Consider the following 6,119-nt stretch of genomic DNA (forward strand, 5'->3'; position numbering starts at 1 on the left):
TAATGCTGGGGCACAATCTTCTGTTTTAAGTGCGTGCTTGGGAGGACTCGACAGAAAAGCATTTGGGACACAGCCCGGTCCTTTCTCAGTGCAAAACTGCAGCAGATCAATGAATATTTTAACAAAGAAATATTTCATTAAAAGGGTTGATTGCTTAATGAACTGTCCCTGCGAGCCATCAGACTGCAATGGTTCTCCCCCCACCTCCCTTTAACAAAGGCAAAGATTCATATCACGAAGAACTGGCTTATCAAATTACCGTAATAGCCTGTGTAGAGCATGCACTCTTCAAGAATAGCTTGTGATGTAAACAGGGTACGAGGACTGGCTCATGTGGCAGAATGATGGGCAGCTACTTTTGCTTATACAGAATGTGTGACATTTGATATGGACACATCAGCATTGTGGGGTGTCTAATGTACATATTTGTTTAGGACCTAGAACTACCAAGACCTGGTCTGGATTGGGTCCTTTAGGTAGTAGTTCTAGAAGAATTCTTGTCCTAGACCTAAGTACAATGAGCATGGATATGTCTATATGTGTGACATAATTTCCCACCATGTGACTTACTGAACAAGATGTGCCATCTATTTCAAAATACCATAGCTCATCTGTGATTTTTATTTGACAAGTATTTAATAATAATCTCCCACGATCAGCTTTCAGCTATGTTAAATCTGATTTACACCCATTCTTTTTTCTCTGTATGATTAGAAATTGCTCTGATTATTAAGGGTGTGGTCGACTAAACACTGCTGCTCTGCAACCTTGATACATCTCAGCAGGACAGTGTGGAAGCTTCACACAAACCCTCATCAATGGAAGCTTTGGTGGTGCTGGTAGCAACAGCAGTGTTTGGTGGGGAAAGCGGAAACTGTAGTCTATACCCAATGAAGAGTTTTCTCTTACTGCTTGTTTGCACTTCCTCATTGTGCAAGATGAGCTGCAAGCCCAGAAAGCAGATTTCTTTTCTAGCTACATGAAGCCGTATTTCCAGCTATATTTTAGTAAAAAAATATATTTAAAAAATAGTCTCAGGATTTCAAACAGCTACTCTTAGGGCTCACACGGAAGTGATAAAATGTCTTTAGAGGGCAGTATGTAACATACAGTTTAACAGCATGAGAAACTGTACAGGTATTTTATGAGATTTGAAATCTCTGCCCTGATTGGTAGGAAACACAAGTCATTAAGGACCACAAAATGAACAATAACCTGACAAGAAACAACCAATTTTCCATCAATTAGAATGAAGCCTCCTTTTGTTTTGGGGCTTATTTTTTAATATAAAATTAAGGGTGCTGATTGGTGATTACTTTTGTCTGACGACAGTTCATTACAATGTACAGGAAGAGAATGTTAACCGTTAGAACTAACAAAGAAAGGGGAGAGTACAAAAATAAAGAAGGCTGGTGTTACAGCAGCTCCAAACAGCCTGATAAGGTGGTCTTCCTGAGGGCAAACACAAATCTAGCAGACTCTAGTTTTTTCCTGAGCTAACAGAGCTCTCTTGGAGCCTTACACAGAGGTTACACAGATCAGCATCCATTCCCAAAGAATGCAAGCACTCGGATGAAAAGCAAGAATAATCAACGGACAGCTCATTAAATCTGTTCTGCAAAGGGAATTGTTTTATTGGAACCACTGCTTATCTTGTTAAGCAACAAACTATTACATCCCACACTAGCTTTCAAACCCTCCTATACATCTATGGGGAGAAAAGAGGTACATATCCACAGATTAGCTTCTTTTGCTGCTGGATTTTGCAGAAGCATGCAAGTGCAGAAAAGCATCCCTGGAAAAGGTGGGTGTCTTGACAGGGCCAGCACCTGCAGCTCCTGCTTTGTATATAGGAATTCCCAGGTTCAATGCCTAGCTCCAGCCAGGAAGCACTGGAAAAGATGCCTGTCTGAAAAGAGACACTCTCATTCCATGTTAGATGGGTTTGGACTAAATATAAGGGCGCTTCCTGAGTTTCTGTTCATTTCCATGCCTCTTGTTCATTCACGGCCATCATTGTTTTGTCAAGGGTTCTTCTGAACATGGGTGTTTATTTTTAATTCCATCTCCCTGATCTTCCAGCATATTAATCATTTTCATTGCTTCTTTCTACAATTTTGTTGGCGCTACTCTTTTGTTCTTCCCAAAACACCGCAATTGAGTCATGATCCTTGGGCAATCATTTTCACGTGCATCATCTTCCTCTCTCATATTAAGCAATCCAAGGAAGTTAAAATGTTGGCATATTCAAGGCAGACCAAATCAAGTGCTTTTTCACACACAATACATACTTAATGGAATGAGCTCCCAAAAAATGTAGTGATGTCCACCAACTTGGATGGCTTTAAAGAAGGATTAGACAAATTCATGAAGGATAAGTCTTATCAGTAGCTACTAGTCAGGATAGTTATGTTCTACCAATACTGTTGGAGGCAGCATGCCTGCTGGGAATCACAAGTGGGGAGAGTGTTGTTGCGCTCAGGTTCTGCTTGCATGCTTCCCATAGGCATCTGATTGGCCATTGTAAGAACAGGGTGCTGGACTAGATGGGCCATTTGCCTGATCCAACAGGGCCCTTATGCTCTTACGATCAACTTTTCACCTTTAAAGAAAATGATTGGAATCCATATATGTCACAAGGGTGTCGTAGAACAGGGATGGTGCTGACTCAATAGCTAGTACAAGATACACTGAACTAACCTGCCATCAGAGTTCTCCTGCCATAAGAGATAAGGTGGAAGAGGAGGGCCTTTTCACCTTTGAACATCCTCCATGAAGAAGCTTAGCTGATTGGGAGGTTTTCATTCTACCAGGTGATTGATGATTTTGTATTTGCTGGTAGTTTCTGTTTTTCTACTCTTCTGTTTTATTGATTTTTAATATCTTATTGTCAGGGGACTGTCATCGGAATGGGGGAGGGAGGCAGGGGAATATCAAGAGCCTCCGAAGCTTCTGAGAAGCAGCTCCTCATCCGGCAGTGGAGAAAGCCACACCTCCAGTGGAGCGGGGGGGGGGAGGGGGATACCTGAGTGAAGGGAAGGCTCGAAGATGCTTTTGAGAGCCAAAACGCCTCAGCTAGCCCAGCCGGCCAGGAGGCAAACACGTCACTTCCATCGCCCTGCTTGCACAGAGGGTTGAAACGTAAGGAGGGGAGGCGGAGTTTTGGGTTGTCCAAGTTCTTACTGGGGAGAAACCGGAAAGGGGCACTCCCGGAATCTGCAAGTGACTGAGACAGCCATGAACTTTGGGTTTCTGCACTGAACATAGTTTGCACCAATAAAACCTGTAAAAGACAGGTCGGAGTCCTGCCTGGTTACTCACGAGCAACCAGCACCTGACACTTACATATTTTTATTCTTGTTTTGGAATTACAATCATATTGCAAAGTTTCCTGAGATCATTATTATTTTATTGCTATGGGTTTCTGAGTGCCTCAACTCCCCTAAATTCCTGGGCCTATTAGGTGTTGAAGTTTAATCAGTGCTTGGAATATTAAGATGGGCTGCCAGGCGGTGAATTTAGCAGAGTCAAAACACAGGCCAGCCTGATAGTGGCCGCTAAGTCATTAACAGGGATATGCCATCAGCTAAACTAAGACTACATGCCAGCCAGCAAATGGGTGAAGTCCCATTCTATGCTCTGGGAAGTAAGCATAAGACAATGCCAGTTTTTTGGGGGGAGAAAGTTTTAGGATTGCAGTTGGGGATGGTGTGGGCTGGAGGAAAAATAGTTGCAGTCTGTTAAACACGGCAAGCTGAGGGATGGAGTCAGAGCACAATGTCGACTGACCGTTTGAAGCTGCAGGAATGGGAGAAACAGGATCCTCTTGGAGTGTAATGCTTTGAACACCCCTGCCATAGGCTCAGGTTATATATATGTGTAAATTAACCATATATCCTAAAGACAACATAGTCTCCATTGTGCCTTGTTTCCAAAGGAAACAGACTCTGCGTAAGCTACTGGACCTCTGGAAACTGGTGCTGCTCAGAGATAGGAGAGGCGTGTAACATTATATAAATATATTATTATATAAATAGAAATATATGCAGTCTTTATATTGTTCCCATGTCATGGCTTTGCTGTCTCATAATTGGGACCACCTTGCCCACAAGGTGTGGATTTGTTTTAACTTTCTACATGGGCACAGAATGTGAGCTGCATAATAGGTAAAAATCAACAGGTGTCAATTTCTCTGGCATAGAGAGGCAGGCACTGGTGGAAACAGTTCACCTGTTGATTTCCACCAGTAACCTTTTTTTAAGCATTTCTCTGTGAAAAGGCAGAAAGCTTATAATGTGAGCTCAAGTGTTACTAAACCAATTGTTTCTTGGAGAGGGTCAGGCAAATACATCTGGCTCGCTTTCCTGTTTCTTTGTACAGTACTATTTGTGGTATTGCACTGGAAGATTTCAATACACACCTGCAAAAAATTGTTTCTCAGATCAACTGTAAATTTTGTTTGCAACTTTCCCACAAAAGGTACTCATGCTGAATAAATAGCCCACTTTAAATGGCAGTGTTGCTCTTTTTGATTGAAATGGGTTAATAAGCAATTTTTAAAGGTCCTTTTTACATTTTGTTTTGTTTTGAAATGTATTTGTAAACAAATTTAATGTCATTTACATAACTTGCAGTTGGTAATACAGGTGTCGGAAAGAGGTCCACATTTCACTCAAAGGGACTGGCTCCTATTGCTTTATATCTTCCCCAGCCCACAGGTGCAGCCTTGAGTTTTTGCAACAAAATAAAAGCGTGTCTGTGGTATTATCATAATATTTTTTAGGGAAATTGTGACCTGCTAAAATGAAAGGTTTACTTCTCCTATATGTATGATAGAAAATCTGGGAAATGGAAATCTGCACAGAGAGTTTAGATATACAGTCCATTCAGGAGGATCTCCTAGGCAAGCCCAGTTGAAATCACTGGGAGTGCTGCAAGAGTACGATGGCGCTTTTGTAAATTTTCCATGCATTTCAACAGGGCTTGCTCAGAAAGCCTTTACAATGGATTATGTAAGTGGTTCTCAATGGATTATGTAAGTGGTTCTCAAATGGTATGTGGCAGACCACACTGGTGTGGCAGGAGAGGGTGGCAATTGGGGGAAAATACAAGGGCAAGCAAAGAAACAAGGAAACATTTCAGTATAGTATAGTATCAATTTATTTATTTATTTGCAGAACATGGATAGATATATTTTCCAAACGAGCAAGAGCATCAGGAGATATTGAGGTCAATCCTAGTTGTGATGCAGAATTGCTGTTCGAACCGCACTGGATAATAGCATTAGCTATTCTTCTACAGGGATTTTAAACTCTGACAAATATGAAAGATCAGACAAGAGAAAGGCTTATCGTATTTTTCGCCCTATTGGACACACTGGCCCATAGGACGCACCTAGTTTTTTTGGGGGGGAAATAAAGGGGAAAAGTTTTATTCCCCCCCCCCCCAGCTGTGGATGTCTGCCCGAAGTGTGGGACGCTCTGCTTCAGCGTGCCCAGCGCTCCATGCAGCAGGCAGCTATCCACAGCCTAGGGAGCCCTGCGGGAACTCCCGCAGGGCTCCCTAGGCTGCGGACATCTGCCTGAAGCGCGGCCCGCGATCCGGGCAAGCAGGCTGTGGATATCTGCCTGAAGCGCGGGGCGCTCTGCTTCAGTGCGCACCGCGCTCTGAGCAGCAGGCTGCTATCCGCAGCCTAGGGAACTCCCGCGGGCTCCCCAGGCTTGCTGCTAGCTTCCTGAAGCCTGGATAGCGAGAGGGGTCGGTCCGCACCGACCGCTCTCCACGCTTCAGCGAAAGCCTGCATTCGCCCCATAGGACGCACACAGATTTCCCCTTCATTTTTGGAGGGGGGAAAGTGCCTCCTATAGGGCGAAAAATGTGGTATTTGTGTTGATGAGGAGAGGGGGGGTTGTTTGTCTGAAATTAGACCTATTATAAATGAGATTACCCAGCAAAAGCAAGCTCATGCCTCTCACTGAGTTTGTGTACATCCTTAAGTTACATATGTAAGAGACTCATCGATAATTATGTTTTAGGGGTGATTCATGCTGCATTGTTTTAAACTTTCTGGATGTCCCATGATCATATTATAACGTAGTTGTGTTCTATGTTAGAAATCA

At 43.0% G+C, this 6,119-nt stretch overlaps 1 long non-coding RNA gene across 1 annotated transcript; it reads left to right on the top strand.

The window, feature by feature from the left end:
- The first annotated feature begins 2,688 nt into the window (after positions 1–2,688).
- LOC310847448 lies at positions 2,689–3,295 on the top strand. The gene is made up of 2 exons (XR_014565812.1): positions 2,689–2,813; positions 2,895–3,295. It is a non-coding gene; the product is annotated as an uncharacterized lncRNA (long non-coding RNA).
- The last annotated feature ends 2,824 nt before the right edge of the window (positions 3,296–6,119 follow it).

This window comes from Podarcis gaigeae (genome assembly GCF_964106915.1).
Source record: "Podarcis gaigeae genome assembly, chromosome: 6".
Taxonomy (NCBI): domain Eukaryota; kingdom Metazoa; phylum Chordata; class Lepidosauria; order Squamata; family Lacertidae; genus Podarcis; species Podarcis gaigeae.